The sequence below is a fragment of the Mus pahari genome, chromosome 7, assembly GCF_900095145.1.
Source record: "Mus pahari chromosome 7, PAHARI_EIJ_v1.1, whole genome shotgun sequence".
NCBI lineage: Eukaryota > Metazoa > Chordata > Mammalia > Rodentia > Muridae > Mus > Mus pahari.
The window spans coordinates 106,393,415-106,410,940 of NC_034596.1; positions in this window are offsets into that span (position 1 = coordinate 106,393,415).

Genomic DNA, 17,526 nt, shown 5'->3' on the forward strand with positions numbered 1-17,526 from the left:
CTGTTTGGTGTCTTTCTCAATCACTGTATTTACTGAGCTTCTTTGCTCCAAATAGCCTAGCTAGCCAGCTTGCTTGGGCAATCCCGCCTCTGCCTATGGAGGACAGGGGTTACAGGAGACCTTCATACTTGCTCAGTTTTTCCATGAAAGTTCTGGGGATCTAAATTCTAGTCCTCATGCTTGTAAAACAAGGGCCTTGTCCACTGCACTGAGCCATCTCCCCAGCTCAGGAGCAGCATCTTGATCTGGGACAGGGAATGACTTCTTAAAGAGAAAAGCAGACAGACAAACAAAAACCCTCTTCAGAAGACACAGTTGAGGGAAGTGCCCGCAGCCCACAGATCCCACGGCCAGAAGAACAGAGACCTAGGAACCAGGGGCAAAGACACAAGGAACAACGGACAGACAAACATAACACTGTCTGACACTCTTCACATGCAAAGTTGGTGGACACCAGAAACCACGAGGAACTTAGAGTAGGACCCACCGTGATGGGAGATGCTACTTGTCACTCTTCAGGGTACTAGAGAATAGAAGGATAAGATGCCAATCACAGCTGGTGAACAACAGAGCTCCCACGCCCATACAGAAGTGCCACACTGGGAAGGTCCTTTTGAAAAACAGTTGGGTGGCTTGTGATCAAGTTATACTGGCTTCCCTGAGACACATTGTCAGCCCTCACTTGAGAAGGTGCAGAGGAGGTTAAAAAACAAAGTTGCAAAAAGAAAACAAATTAAAAACTAAGCTACAATGTTTTAAGCAAGTTTATGGTTTTATTTGGGGCTACATTCCCAGGATTCCTTGGGCAGTGGGTTGGGCACCTCTGCATGTAAATCTTGAAGTCACTGATACAAAAGGACCAGAAAGAAGTAAAAAGAAAACATGAGATTTGTAACTCAGCCAAGCTACTCCTAGATATTTCCCCATGCCCAAGAGAAAGAATTACAGGAGTCTGCAAAGACTTGTGTGGGTGTCTCCAACAGCCTTTCATAACAGCGGAACCTGGAAAGAACCCAGGCGTCCGTCAGCAAGAGCATAGTAAACAGAGTGGAGCATGAGCCGTGAAGGTGGAGTTCAGATCCACCCAGTGGCTGCCTGCTCGCACAATAAATCTGTTGATCACAAGGAGCCAGGTACAAAAGCACACATGGTGGCCACATACATGACGCTCTCAAACAGACCCACGGTGATGACCATCAGACCCATGGTGGCCTGGGGCTGGGATTACCAGAAATAGGGAGACTAAGGGATGTCAGGTGTGTGGGGTGATTCTGTCTTTATTAAGGTGATGGGTATGCAGGATGTCATCAGGTGCTCTCCTGGAGGTCCACGTGAGCCACAGAGGTATCCTTTTCATCATCATCATCTTCCTCTCTCTTCCGTATGCTTGGCCCCTGTCTCTTCATCTCCCTTTCTTTCTCTCCCTCCCTCCTCCTCTCTTTCTCACCCCAAACACTAAGGACCTCTCATTCATAGGCTGCTTTTTGTTTCTAGTAGCAACTTCTAGGATTGAGGAAAATAGAAGATGTTTTACAGATGGTATGAGCCACATTTCAGACTTTCATAGAGTGAGTCACAATATGCTCAGTTTCCCTGCAGAACCCCAAGTCCTGAGCCACAGCATTAGGGACGGCAGCTGCCTCGGGGGGTCCAGGAATGAGGCAGACCTGGGAAGCGGGAGGATGAGGATGCCGGAGCAAAAGTGCCACCTGTGTGGAGGGACTGCCCTTCACTCTGGGTACACTGAGGAAGACCCAGGGGGAAGTTGGAGTTCTCAAACCCGGGCTCGCTAGCTGCAGGCTCTGGCCTGTGCAGACACAGCTGAACATCAGGGTAAGGGGGTTCTGGACTGAAGAGTGGGGCCTTAGTCCCACCTCTGCAGCATCTTGATGCAGTCAGTGTGTTGGGTTAACAACAACTATAAAGGTTGCTTGGTGGTTGCCCTTCCCAGAGGAAAAGCTTTCTTGTAGCTAAGGCTTAGGATCAGTTCCTAGACAAAGTCCTATCTCTAAGGGATCACCCCAGCACCTCAGTTTCCCTCTGATGCAAGCTGATTGCTCCCTCCTGCTGTTTCTCAAAAACTGCACCACCACACCACCAGTTAGCCAGGCCAGGGCTCCAGAGCACATGAATTCCCAAACATGTCCCCAGGTGCTGGGCACTGAGACATCTCCCTATAGAGCATTGGTGTGCCCTTGGCCTCAGACATACATGGCAGAGGCTTACACTACTCGGGAGTAGTTGAAAGTGTGACAGATCACCTCTCTCTGTGTGGTCAGGACCACAGTGCACAGTTCATCATCTCCCAAGCTTACCTACTCTCCATGACCTGACATTTACCTCTTAGACACCGACTTGCCCTGTTGCCCATTTGGAGCTCAGCCTAGAGACCTGATGGCTGGCTACCTGCCAGTCCCTCTCTCATCTCCCTGATGGAAGTGGCGTTGCCAGGGACTCAGGCACTAGACTCGGTCTCAAAGTTCTCTTTCCCTGTGGTCCCAAGTTAAATGATTGAGCTTGTGCGCCCTGGAGGTGGCTGTTTTTGGGCTGCGGGGTGTGCAGTTGTCATCTTACTGGGCTCATTGAAAAAAAAAGGCCCTGTCGAGAGAGCAGTGTGCTCCCCAGAAAACATCAAGCAAGCACGAGGCCCCTCAGCAATGGCAGGACGGCTCTGTCAAGGTGTTCCTCAGCTCAGGACAAGTGCCTAAGCGCCAGGCTCCCGGAGAGCAGGAGAGAAGAGCTGACTGCTGAAGCGGAGCTGCCTCACAGGAGGGGGGCAGGGGACTTTCCTTCCCACGGTTGGTGGAGGGCAAAAGATCCACAGTGTCCTTCGAGGTCCTGCTCAAGGACCAGACCAAGACTCCATAAAATTTTATTGAGTGAGTGGATTGGATTCAGTGGCCTGGAGGGACTCACGGTTTCCTGCTGGGAAAGGCATCCGGTGGCCATTAGAGCCCAAACCTGGGCTTATCAAGTTAACTATGAGGATGTGATAGGTAGCAAGGGTCCCCAAACAGAGCAGACTGTTCTCAGCATCCCCATTCCTGGGGTGCCAAGCGTGGATGCTGGACCAAAGTGCTGAGCTGGGTCAATTGACTGGGAGAAAAAAACAAAACAAAACAGAATTAGGGGAGTAGGGATTGGGAGGCTCTGCCCTCCGTTCTGTAGGTCTGCCCAATGTTTAGACCTACCCAGCTGTAACGTGTCCTCTGTGCTTACACAATGGCCTCCCCATCAGCCCAAGCAGTGGCCACTCAAACCCAGGGCCCACAAGGCTGCTCAGAGAGACATGGTGACATCATGTGTCATGATGTCACGACATAGGCCATCCCTGAACAAGGCCAAACCACACTTCCCTTTTATTCTTCGGTTTTTCTCACAGAACCCCTGGAGCTGTGTATGTGACCAAGAGCCAGCCTTGAGAGCAACGTCCACCCTGACTCAGGACTCTGCTGCTCCTCGGAGAGCGTCCCGGCATGGTGGCATCTACTCGTCTGTATCCCTGGGCAAATACTTCCCCTCTCTGACTGAGAACCCTTCAATCAGTAGTGTGACATTTGTCAAGTGACACTGTGCACAGTTCCCAGCTGGCAGTGGAATTACCAAGCCTCCTCTCAGAGCCTTGGTTCTGTACAGATCTGGAGACCTTCGCCTCCCTCAATGGCTGGTGACCTAGACAAATGTGCAGTGATGACCTGTCCATTGAGAAACCATCTTGGTCTCCTCAGGCACACTGATCATGCTCATCCAGCACGCCAAAGCCTGCAGCCACGGGGCGGTGGCTAAGAGATGCGAGAGGCAGAAAGGACATTGGTTAGATGCCCAGTCAGGAACTCTGCTTTCTCAGAGGCCTGGGATGGCGACTGAACCCTCAGCAAAGCACCGCTTTCTACTACCCTCCCACGGTCCTGCTCTGTGAGGCCCGGGGAGGCAGGTACTATGGGCAGCAGCAGGTTGGAGGAGAGGCTGTGTCTGAGCGTAGGTCAAACATGGTCCCTGGTAGAGGATGGCTGGAGAGTCACAGCCACAGATGTCCTCTGAGTACCTGGTGGGGAGGTATCTTCCCTCTCTCTGCCCTTAAAACAGGGATCTGTCCTGTCCATGGTCCCACAAAGCAGCCCCTACCCAGGGCCTCTCATCTGAGCACTCAAGCGCAGATCTGGGGTCCCAGTGCCCCGCATCTTCCTGAAGAGGCTGCTGGGCTCCTGTCCTGCTGCATAAACGCCTGCCTGCTCTTCACAGCTGTTCTCCACCTACTGTCTCTTAAGAAATCTTGGTAAAGCCCCAGGCCACTTGTTCCTGACCCTGCCTGACACCCAGACCACCCTCTTCCTTTCTGAATCCGAATCGCAAAATTGGATTTACAAATTGCTCTTCATGCCTGGACCTATCAAGACTCTGCTGCCAAATATCCAGGACAAATGGATCGCCCATCTCAAGTTCACATAGGAAGTTTGAGGATGGTCCCTGTTAGTGGCAGGCTTGAGCCCAGCCACCTGGGTCAGGACAGCCAAGGCTTCAAGGGAGGTCTTCTGGGCGAGGGTCCAGGGAGGGAGGAGCCACTGGAGACCCTAGGGAGGGGCAAAGCAGAGAAAGAGGGAAGAGCCTAGTGTACCTGGGCTTGCCTTAGGAGCAGAAAAGCATCTATGACCACAGGCAGAGGCGCCCATGGGGCAGCACGGCTGGAGGCTAAGGCAGCTATGGCAGAGGGGGCAGGCAGCTGGTGTCCAGACAGCTCCTGGACTACAGTGGGCTTTGGGACAGCTGGATGTGATGAGACTGGGCAGACAGACACGGCTGGCCACTGGTCCACTTGCCTTCTGTCTGTCTCAACCTCGCCCACCCGGGAGCATCAGAACAGAGTCCAGAAAGCCAGAAAGCGCTGCTTAAATATTTAAGAGCTTTCGGGCAGGAGATTAAAGGGTATGTGGGTTTGGGGTGGGTTAACCCTCTCTTACCCACAGATGGTGGCAGAAAGAAAGTTTCTCTCTTTGCTCACTGTACCCCACCCCCCACCCACACTGGAAGCTGGAAGGAGGGAGGGAGGGAGGGAGGGAGGTGCCCGCTCTCATTTTCCTCCTCACTGGAGCAAGGCATGCAGGAGACTGCCCCTGTGGGGACTGCTCATGCCCATTGGTAAGCTACTATGCCCTCTATGGACCTCAACTCCCTCCCTTTGTGAGGTCCCCTCCTTCCCTTGTCCTGCTCGACCACCCTGACATGCCAGAGCTCCCTCCCTTCTGAGGGTCATCCCGAGACCTTTCTCAGTATCTGTCTCCCTAGACTGTTTCTAAGACTGAAGCACACAGGCCTTTACAGTCTCAAAAGTGGATTGCGCTCTGCAGATAGTGGGCATGGGTAGCCACGTGTCCATGTGGCTCTCCCTTGGGTTCAGGGTCTTTGTTCTAAAAGTCAGCCCTCACATGGTCACGTGAGCAACTGGAATCTACAGGGACACGGAGAAATCAACCCCCCCACTGCCACTCCCACCACACAAGCTACACAGCTCACGCAGTTGAATTCTGCATGGAGCCAGAATGGGTTAAGGATTCAGGTTTGGAAGGGGTCCAGCCCTGCCCCCTGCTCTGAGCCTCAGTGGCTCAGCTCTAGTGGCACCTGGCACCGGGGACTCGTGACCTGGCCTGCAGCATAAAGCTTTCTGGATATCTGGGATTCTAGAGCCTTCCTGGGCCTTTGCTCCCACATGGTTTGCCTGTGTGGCATATTTCTATGTAAGCCTGTATGTTTGCAGCTCTGCAGGCCTTAAAATTGGTGCAGGGGTCTCTGTATACAGGTGCCAGTCCTGTGTGTGTGTGTGTGTGTGTGTGTGTATACATGCGTGCATATACACACATGTATTACACTCTAGGATGCATGTGTGTGTGTATATACACACGCAACTGTGCCTTACATGTGCACACACCTATATGATCACATTTGTCATTTGTGGGAGCACACAGCCTGTGCAAGGTGGGTGTGGAGGGGACAGAGGTGAACACTGATTCCTGATGACTGTTAAACAAGCGGCCATCAGCCAGCCAATGGTCTAAACAGCATCCATCTTGGATTTTCAGGTCAGGACCGAGCGTTGGGCCCAGCATCTCACACGTGGTGCCCGCCCTCCATTCTCAGCTGGGCCTCAGGAGACTTCCTCTCAGGGGGTGCAGATGTGGGCAGAATTCAATTCCTTGAGGTTGTTCAGCTGCCATGATTCCTCTCCCTGTATGCTCAGGTTCATGTGATCTCGTGTGCCCAAGTCTCTGCCTATTTCTCCTAAATTTTGGAGACAGCATTCCTGTCTGGGGACAAGACCACCACTCAGCATCTCAGATCTCAGCTCCTCTGCCCCATGGGATGAATGAAGACCAGCCAAGACCTGTCAGGGCAAAGCCCTTCCAAGAGCCCTACTTCTCCATTCTCCCTCTTCTACTTAGCTACCCATGCCTCCGTTCCCCCAGCTTCGAAATGAGGAAAGCAGGGCCGTGTAGCTCAACGTGAAGTTGAGAGTCATGAAGCACGTGTAAGGCTGTCAGCCTGGCTCCAAGAAGGAACTCGGTGGGCTTTCCACAGACGTGCATGTTGTCGTCAAGTCAGGTCCCCGAGTCTTCCAGGGCACACAAAGCCCCTCCAAGTCTGTTGCTCGGGGCCGCACCACTGCATCATTCAAGTAACTGAGTATCCAAAATCGCCGTCTTCCTGCAGGTCATGAGGTGCCTTCTTTGGGCTGTGACCATGGATTCAGTTCCTCGTGACCCTGAATGCCCCATGAGGGTTCCCTTCCTTCACACCCACCCCCAAAGCCTCCTCTTACAGGAAGTCCTCCATGGGCCTGGGTTTAGGTAGAGGAGAGCAGAGGCTTCCCCTCTCCAGCCCCTCACTTCTGTATCCTAAAATAACTGTGCCACGAAGCTTCCTGTTGGGTTAGAAAAGACAGTATAGGCAATGGCTCACTGGGCCCCGAGGAGTCCCTCCTTCCTTCTTCCTACATTCTTGAGGCCCCTTCCTCTTCTTGAAGTCAAAAACAGGCTTGGACCATGAGTGAATAAATGGGGGGCCTCCTTCTCTCCCACCCAGAGCCCCAGACTCTGCCTGAAGTGGTCATTTAGAAACTCTAAGAGGGGGCTGGAGAGGTGGTTCAGCAGTTAAGAGCACTGACTGCTCTTCCAGAGGTCCTGAGTTCAATTCCTAGCAACCACATGGTGGCTCACAACCATTTGTAATGGGATCCAATGCCCTCTTCTGGTGTGACATTAAATAAATAGATCTAAAAAGCAAACCCGAGAGGTAGCCTGACAGAGCCATCGTGTGGGACAGCTCACCCCGACCCTGACAAAGCCATCATGTGGGACAGCTCACCCCAACCCTGGCAGAGCCATCGTGTGGGACAGCTCACCTCGACCCTGGCAGAGCCATCGTGTGGGTCAGCTCACCCCGACCCTGGCAGAGCCATTGTGTGGGAAGGCTTACCCGGACCCTGACAAAGCCATCACATGGGACAGCTCACCCCGACCCTGGCAGAGCCATCGTGTGGGACAGCTCACCCTGACCCTGCAGCGGCCTCAGAATCACCTCGTGCGGCTGCGCAGCCCCACCCTTTAGCCAAGCCCTGGCAGTACCATCTGTAGGCTGGGAACCACTCCAGGGTCAGGGGACGGAAGCCACGGTGTGCTGGGTGGATTCACACTACCTGTCTCAACAAGGCCTTGGGTGCGGCTGCAAGCCTGGCAGACAGATCGCCAAGCATTGTCTCGTTGGTTTCTGCCTATGAGCACCAAACCCATGTTTATATGCAAATTTCAAATACCCATAAAAGCAGCCGGTATGATACAGCCAACCCTCTCCCCTCTCGGTCAGCTAACCAGTCACCGGGTCTGCTCTCTGCCAGGAAAATGCTTTAAGGTAGTCCTTTAGACAGTTGGAGGTCTCTAGGAAAGTTCCAGGCAAGTTCATGACGCCCCTTCCATTATCCACCCCGCTCCCTATGTTGGCATCTCGGATGTACGTTTGTACATTACTAATGAAGTCCATGGTTCATGTGGCTTTTCTAGTTTCCCCTAACGCCTATTTTCTGCTCCAGGACCCAGTCTAGGTGACATTTGGTGATCACATCCTTTCAGACACTTCTTGATGTGACATTCTCATCTTTGCTTTGTTCACAGTTGCTGCTCCTGGTCAAGGGTTTGCAGACAACCTTCCACTGGGAGGTGCTGTTGGACCTGGGTGGTGGTGGGGGCGGGGGAAGGTAGTCCACAGAGGCAAGTGTCTGCGGAGGTTGCCTTCACCATCAAGTTGATCAGTTTGGAGTCATGCAGGAGACACATTCCTAGGTGTGCACACAAAGAGGTCTCCAGCACACTATCCTGTGGCTCCTGCCTACCTGCTTGTGGGATCCCTAAGCTCTGGGTACTGTGAGCCCTCTGCTCTGCTGCGTGGTGCAGTTCCTGCAGTTAATTCATGCTGGATTTGTGAGTGTGTGTCTCAGGCATGAGTGAGTTCCAGCAAGGAGGTGTCTGGGCTCAGGCAGTGTTGGTCTTTGTTAGAAAGAACTTCACCACAGGTCTGTGGGGTTCCCATCTTCTCCCAGAGGGCAGGGCAGCTGCCGTCTTGCCGTTCGTAGGACAGTGGAGTGTTGGTAAGTAGCCCAGGCTTTCCCTTTCAGAGCAAGGACTTGAAGCTCAGTGGGCTGAATGAACAGGTGGGTATCTTGTCTGCCTCAGATTGCCACCCTAAGGGACAGCCAGTTTCAGGTGAATCCAAGTCCCCAGGAGAGTGACAGCCCCAAACAGCGCACATCCCAAAGAAGACACTTTTCTTGGGTACAGCAAGAGCCTGCCTGCTGGAGCATCTGCCTAGACAGCTCTCTGGGTCTGAGGAGTCCCCAGAAACATGCGGTGGTGGTGCTGAGCAGGGGGTGCAGCCTGTGGGCGCCAGCTCCTCCATAGCTGTGAAATGAGTTCTTGCCACACAGTCTGTCCTGGTTGGATTTTTGCCAGTCATGAAGTGCACCTGGCTATCTCAGGTAGTATGGGAGTACTCCCATGGGAGTAGCTCTGTCCCGCTGGTCTGAGAGTCCTGGGTTATGCAGCCAGGCCCTGTTCCTCTGAAGCAGGACCCCCTGACTACAGCTACTCCTTAGAGAGCCTAGTACAGGCCCAGACCACGAGCACTTTGGCCACTTCTCAGGCACTGCCCCTCTCCCATGGAGCTGTCAGCCAGCCATGTGACTCTTAGCAAACCCCTGCTGAGCCAAGTAGTCCCCAAATGCGACTCAGGGGACTAGGAGAGAAGGCGCAGTCTCATTTCCTAAGCATCTCCCAGATCGCAGGGATCACAGGTCAGGTGGAGACCAAGCCTCATACCACAGCTAGAACTGAGCTGTGATGACTGAGCTCCTACTGTCCAGGCTCAGCTCCAGGCAGCCTGCTAATCCTGGAAGGCGGGTACGAGTCTGGGGAAAGCTCAACCTGAATCTGAAGTCAAGGCCCAGGGCTGACTTTCTGTACCTCTGGGACCAGTGTCGTTAGTGGAAGGGAGCCTGGGGTCCTGGCACAGCCTCATTCTTGGAAAGGACAGGGCTCTGGGTCTCTCCAGTGGAGATGCGGGAGGCCTGTGCTGTCTTGGGCTCAGAGCCTTAGCGTTCAGAGGGAACAGCTAAGGGCTGGGGGTTGGGAGTGTGGGGACCAGAGTCTAGAGCTAGGGGTTGAGGCCTATGGAGGGATTGGGGACATGAGGCCTGTACCTTAGGGGGGTGTCAGAGAGCATTAGTCCTGACCCTTGTCTGGTGAGGGTGGTGGAGCTGTGTGAGAGACTGTATGTGTATGGCAGTTTCGGGTGGACTGACACACGGGAATGTGGACCAGGATGTTTTCTTCTGTACTTTATCCAGGGCCTGCCACCACCGGGTTTGGAGACTGAAGGGTAGGAGAGGGACACAGCCTCACTTATGGCTGCCACCGGACTTTTAGGCCTTCGTGAGCTTTGCCTCTGTGTAACTAACTCCGATGATTTTGTGGTCTCAGCGGCCTTCAAGGCCCTCAGCCTTCAAGGCCCTCAGCAGACGGAGCTTGAGTGTTAAAGTGGTGCCTCAGAGGGCTGAGGTGGGGCCGCCTGTCCATCCGTCGGCAAAGGTACACAGAGAGCCCATCAGTTAGGAGCCACCACCGTGCAGGCTGCCTCCCACACTAACCTGTAACTTGATTTCTCAAACAAATTTCTTAGGTCTCAGGGGCGTGACCTCTCTTATCATCCAACTGGCCTGTCTTGGGACAGAGGTCACCATCAGCTACTTGGTAGCCCCTTTGTGCCCCTCTCTCTAACCCAGTGGTTGATGGTCACACTCATTTGCCTGCCTGGGTGAGCACCATTGTCACATGTGGGTCCTCTTCACACCACCACAGCCTTGTGCACAAGCGACACCACAGAGCCTTTCATTACAGAACACCTTATGCAGCCATGACTGGGGTGGTGGTACCAGTCTGCCTGCCTGGCCCGTCGAAGCATCAGCGTAATAGACTGACTCTGTGCCTAATGAGGAGACAAGAGCTCCCACAGCTGAGGGGAAAGAGCAGAGATTCCCTGGTGCAGGAAAGCTGCGATTAGCCTAACCAGACCGGGGGACAGGAGGAGGGAGGACTTAGCCTGACACTTAACCCTTACCTCATCTACAGATGTTCAGGGCTCAGTATTGTCCCCCTAAAAACCCAAAACGATGCCCTCAGAATGTGACCCTACTGGGAAATAGGTTCACTGCAGGTGGAGCTATCTCTATTAAATTAAAATGAAGCCTTTGAGAATATAGCGCCATCTCCCGTGGGACAGCATCTCTGTGGACAAGGATACTCGGACATGGATGCTGTCTAAGTAAGGGGTCCTATTTGAGGGTCAGCTCGGTGAAATGTTTCTACAGACTGAGGAACATCAAAGATAGATGGCCACGCCCACAGAAATAAGGCTGGGTGGGATTGTCTCTTCAGAAGGAGACACCTGTCCCTTGCCCTGGCCCCTCCCTCTTCCAGACGGAGTGCACTGCTATTGCTCAAAGCCCCCTGACTGCGAGCTTAGCCATGGTGTCCCCAGGATGTAAGCAAGGTAAGCATGAAAGTGTATGGTGGGGTTCCAGACAGTGTTGTTTAGACTACACACTGGTGACACAGGGTTTCAGTGACAGATGGGGAAACTGAGGCATCGGTACCAGGAGAGATGTAACACTCCAAAATCCATGATGGGGCTGGGCCAGGATCGTACCCCTCTCTTCCTTCCCCACCCCCAAGCCCCATCCTTTTCATCACCTATCCGGATGGACGGTTTCCCCACTGTCTGGAAGCAGTGCTGAGTCCGGCAACCCACACCGACAGGGAGACAGCCCAACCCTGCAGTGGGCTGCACGGACCCCGCAGGCCGTCGGCACAGACCAGGCGCCACGAGGATAGCTGCTGGACAGGTGGGCGAGAGAGCCCAGGGCTTTCATGAAGTGGGAGATGACCACGAGCTGGGTGGGTGGGCCAGCCAGTAGGGGGTGTATGCAGGAGCAGTGCCCACACAGAGGCCTGGCACTCATTGACATCTGCATGGGCCAGCATGTAGAAGTCAGGTAGCAGAATGGCAGTGTCTAGTTGTACTTGCTGCCTACCATGGAGACTCCAGACCCCAGCTAGGAGGCTGGCTACCACACATGGCCCAGCCCAGCACTTCAGCTCCTACCATACTGAATGCCCAAGGACCTGCCATTCAGGTTTTAATTACAGAAAACGGGGCACATTATCAACAGCTTGCTTCACATGAAAACGAGGAGCCATTTGCTGAAGCCCATCCTACGAAGCATAGCCCGGAGCCATCAATACCCTGGGAATCCACTCAGGCCGCAAATGGAGCCTTTCTGCTCTCCACAAAGGCTGGTACTCTCGGGGAAGCTTTTTTCATCCCAGTGTGCTTGTCTCCATGAGAAATGGCAGTGTAACACAATGTAGAGTGGGCTCCATTGTCCCTCGCTTTTCCCTGACAGGCTAGAGCCGTGACCCTGGAGCTCTCCTCTCCACTCCACACCCAGCATGCTCTTTCCAGGGGCCGGGCAGGCCTGCTGTGGCTTGGGTATGGTTAACACCCCAACATCCACATACTGGAAGCATGGTACCCATGTGGGAAGTGGGAAAAAAAGAGAACCTCTAAATGAAAGTATTTGAGATCAGGGATTCCCTGCACTGGAAGGGACCAGTACAGTTCTCCTGGGGCCTTTGGAGTTCTTGAGACAGGGCTGCTTAAAAGCAAGTGTGTTCTGCCTTCCCCTCTCCCTTCCTCCCAACCTCTTCCTGGCTCGCTCTGTCTCATCGTCTCATGAGATGTCTCCCCCTCACACGCACAGCGTCAATAAGCCATCCCTGCCACCAGGTGCCCATCAGAGTTTGAAATGATGACAGCCTTATGCCTCTGAACCTCCTGAGCTGGGAGCTAATCTCTCTTCTTCACAAAGTGCCCAGCCTTGGGCATTTTGTTACAGTGGCAGAGTATAGACTGCTCCGAGGTCCCATCCAAACTCAAGAGCTGCTGTGTGAGACCCAGGCTGGAAGCTGACCTTTCACCCTGCAGACTCTGAAGGGGTGTCTCTCCTTCCCCAGTGCTCGGCTTCTCCTCAACCTCTCTAACCACAGGGAAGCCAGGCTGCCGCAGGGCCTGGGACATAGCCAGCCTCCATGGGGCCCCCTGGGAACTACTTACACACCCCACACTTGGCACAGCTTGGTGCAAAGTTCAAAAGGTCAGGCAAGATTATGGACATTCTGGGGGTCAGGCATGTCCGGAGTTCCAAGATACCACATGCCTTCTAACTGTGTCAGGGAAATTGTCTCTTGGAACCTGTGTTTCCTTCCCCAAGAGCAGGCACAGGACTTGTCTGTCTCTGTTCAGGACACACATAGGGCCAACTCTGCATTCTGGAAGCACTGAGAATGTCTGTTGAATGAATGAATGAACAAATGAATGAATGAATGAATGAATGAATGAATGAATGAATGAACAAACGAGATGGGCAACAGGAGAAAGATGAGAAACTTCACTCCCTGTCTCCTGCTGCCCTCCTAGAGGACATAACAGGACAGGAGAAGGTGGGGACCTGGAAAGGACCGGACACTGAGTCTTGGTGAGGGCTGCTCACACACCGTTGCACGGGTAAGAGATGGGGACCTGGAAAGGACCGGACACTGAGTCTTGGTGAGGGCTGCTCACACACCGTTGCACGGGTAAGAGAGTTTGATTTATTACTACTCAGGAATTACACACAACCTGTAGGACCAGGGGTGAAACAAATCCCCAAGAAGCCCCCTTCTGCTGAGGTCAGCATGAGGAGAGCCGCAGTCAGAGAAGGGCCAGGAACCCAATCGCTGGCTTGATGCAATTATTTGCCTGACTGCAGTGTGAGCTCTCCCCTGATGTTAAGACCCTGGCATTGACTTCCTGCCAGGCAATGGGGGCGGGGCTGAGCATCCTCAGGCCTAGGGCAAAGGGCTGCTCATTAATCCTTGCCAGTCTGTATCCTCAACATGGAGCTGATGCAGTTCTCCAGGAGCCTGGACAGTTCTTAAGAAGGGCTGTTCTAAATGAGCAAGTCTGAACTGAGGAAACTGAGGGCCAGCCCTAACTTATCTCAGGGCTTCTCTAAGAAGAACCAGGTATTCTGACCCACATCTGGCACAGACCTAGACACTGACCCAAGAAAATCCTCTGGGATGGGGGCAGATAGACCATGTCTCACTTCTCCAGGGTACCTTAACTCCTTGCGGTAGCTCATCTCCTCAGAGTACCTCAGATCCTCAAAGCTCTCACTTCCTCAGGGTACCTCATCTCCTCAGGGTACCTCATCTCCTCAGGGTACCTCAGATCCTCAGGATCCCTCATCTCCTCAGGGTACCTCACCTCCTCAGGTTACCTCATCTCCTCATGATTCTCCAATCTCCTGAGGGCCCAGAGAAGAGCCAGCAAAGTACAGGCACTTTGGCCTCTTCTAGGAGACAGTGCACCCTGGGATTGTTAGGGTAGGACCTTTGACCTTCCTACAGAGGGTTGGTGCCTCTGCTGGCTGCTGAGACACAAGCATATTCTACACTGTGTCACTTAGCAAAGGATGTGCCACAGAGTCAACTTAGATCCAGCAGTGAGGAGAGAAAAATCAATCGAGAATTGGATGAGCCCAGGGCCTCCTACAATATAGGAGGGGCTAACTCAGAAGAAAGCAACAGAGAGGCCCCAAAGGCATGCAGACCTAGGCCCTTCCTCTTCCTTCCACAGAGGAAGCCTGGAGCACCGGCCTCTCTCCATATGGGAAGGAAGGAAATGTCTTCATAAAATATTGATTGGCTTGCACAAGCCTTGGGTTGTGAGGAGTATGGATGGAGGAGCCTTTGCATGTAAATTAGATTTGTTTGGCACGGCTTTAACCCTCTCCTGTCCTGGCACCTGGGGCATCTCTGTGGATCTCTGTCAGGAGCACTGCAGGCACTGGGCGGCCCCAGGATTTAGGCATGTGAAAGGAACAGCGTTTGTCCTCGGTCTGGCTTTCCAGACTCCCCCTGGGTTCCTTTTGGCCTCCAAGTTCCTGCCTGGATGCTCTTCCACAGGGTCCAGAGACGCCTCGGGGCAGCGTACCACCCCCATGGGCAGGCCACTCCAACTCAACGTCATGTAAGCCTGATTTTGGCTACCAGCCACTGGCTAACCCATCTGGAAAGGCACTGACTCTGAAGCTCACAGGAGCTCTGGCTTGATTCTTGCATGTCCTAACACTTGCCATGCTGGAGCAACAGCAGGACCTTGGGGCCCTGCTCCTTCATCCAGTGCTCTGTGCCAAGAGAAGACTTGGGAGAAGCAGACAGAGCAGGCACCCACTGAACTCGGTTTCCACATTTGTAAAAGCGGAAAGTGATCATATCTGCACCTAGGGTTGTGATTAGGAAATGAAACGGAACCACCACACGTGGCTAGCACGGTGCCTGGCAGACACCGCTACAGAGACAGCATCTCCTTATCATGCATAGTGGGAGGGAGGGGTCATGAGCAAGTGAACGAATGGACCAGGAACTCACAGTCCAGACGTGTGACTGAATGAAGGGACAGTCCAGAACGTGTGACTGAATGAGGGGAGACTGAGTGGCTAGGTGGCCTTGCAGGGAACCAGCCATCCTGCAGGGGTCGGCACTTCATCAGGAGCCTTGATCCTGCTTCTAGCCAGGTTCCCATAACTGTCCCCAGCTGCACACGCTGGGTCCCTTCAGGTACTATCTTATCTATCCCTAAACCCCTCTTGGGCCCTGGCTGTCACTGGGACTTGGGAGGCGGAGCCCTGGGTGGGCTTCCCATCACGTTTCCAATCTCCATCCACATTCATCCATCCACTCAACAAACTCTTCTGAGAGCTCTGGCTGATGTAGCAATGTCTCCCCTCCTTCCTCTCCATCTCCCCTTTACATGCCCTTGTCTACACTAGAAGGAACCTGGTGATTCCTCTAGGCATAGCATGCTTTCTGGGGAGCTTCTAAACCAAGCTAAGGATGGAATTAGGATGTACCCAGAGGCACACACAAGTATACTTCATGCGCATATTCAAATATACACAAGTATGCAGTGCTCACATATATGCACATAAGTATATAAACACATGAATGGAGATGCACAGGAACACAATGAAACCCAGGTGTGGATATTGGACATGTGTCACAAAAGTCCTCTGTCCTAGTTAGCATGATTATTGATGTGATAAAATGTCATGACCATAGCAACTTGAAGAAAGGGTTTATGTGGCTAATGGTACCTAACTTTGTGATACAGTCAAATCTTCCACGGTTTGACACTTGAATGATTTTAAAATTTGAAAAGCAGTAAGACGCATTCCACATGGATACAATGTGGCACAGGTTCTGCTTCCAGCCGGGACAGAGTGGCCAGGCACACTCAGTGGCTCATCCTAGCAACACAGGCTAGAAGCACATGAAGCAATGGCATTGTTGGTCATGATGGTGGTTCCTAGGGAGGGAAATAAAGAAGCAAGACTGGCGATGCCCTGGGATCCGAAGGAGCAGTGGCTCCCTGGCTCCCTGAGTTGGCACAGTGCTTGAGCACTTGGCGGAAGCTTCATGGAGAAAGGGCTCCAGATTCTGAATGGAGGAGTATTGATGGGGACACCCATAGAAAGAGGAACCAGGGCATAGGAGATGCAGCCGAGGACAGCGATCTCTGTAGCCCTGGCCGTGGTGACTGTGTGAAGGACAGCTGAGGCCTGGAGAATGAGCCTCAGCTCTGCAGCTATCACAGCCATGAGCCCGAGAGCTCAGAGGCCTGTGGCAGCAGCAGAGGGACAGAACTCGTCTGTTCGAAAGGCTGTTCCTGTCCCAGTGCCAGAGCTCACACACAAGCTGCTAAGAGTGCTAAGTGAAAATAATCGTCCCAGAACAAAGTCTAAAACTAGCAAAATAAAATAAAATATTAATAGCAGAAAAATACTCAGCAGCCAGTGACAGAAGAGTCACGGTGTCTGGCACCCTGCCGAAACCATCAACATGAAGAAACAGGAACATATAGGTCAAAGGAGAGCAAAGCCAGTCCATAGAAAGGGACTAGGAATCACCACACAGTCACAGACAAGCACAGTCCACACGTTAAAAAAGGTGGGCAAAGGTGACCATGCTAAAAACATGGAGGAAGCTGGGAAGGATTGTTACACAGCTCCCCCATGATGGGCTGCATTCACTCTGGTGGTGAATGTGCTGGGGTCTTGGGGGCCTGTTAGATAGATACTGCCGAAGAAAAGATTAGTGAATGGGAGATTATCAGCAGAGGGCTTTTCCATGGTGGAACACAGAAGAAAAGAGCAAAGAGCGGCCCGTGGAGTTAACATCTGTATAGACTTCCTCAGGGTGTGGCCCTTGAAATCACAGTGGCTGAACTGTTCCCAGAAAGCTGGAAAAGCCCCGAGAAGAGAAGCATGAAGCAGGAGCATGTAGCCTGGTTACTCAGAAGCAGAGATATAGGGCTATATTGGTCACTTTTCTATCGCTGTGACAAAACACCGTGGAGCAGGCAACTTACAGAAGGGTTTGTGTGGGGCTTGCAGTTCTAGAGATACAGGAGTCTCTGTCCACCATAGCAAGAAGCACGGCATCAGGCAGGCAGCTATGGCACTGGAGCAGTAGCTTAGAGCTCCCATCTCAATCCATGAGCCTGAGGCAGAGTCGGGGACAGGGGAAGGGATGACATGAGTCTTTGAGGCTTCAAAGCCACCTCCTCCAACAAGGTCACACACCCCAATTCTTCCCAAACAGTTTCACCAACTAGGGAGCAAAGACTCAAATATATGAGCCTACTCCGGGGGCTGTTCTCATTCACACCACCACAAAGGGGGAAAGCAGTGCAAGCAGGCACAGACCAAACCAAACTGACCAGGACTGGAAGTCAGTGATAGAGGACTTGCCAAGTAAATGCAGGCCCAAAGCTCAATTCCCAGCACCACAAAAAAACCGTTGTGTTTAAAAATATACTGCATAC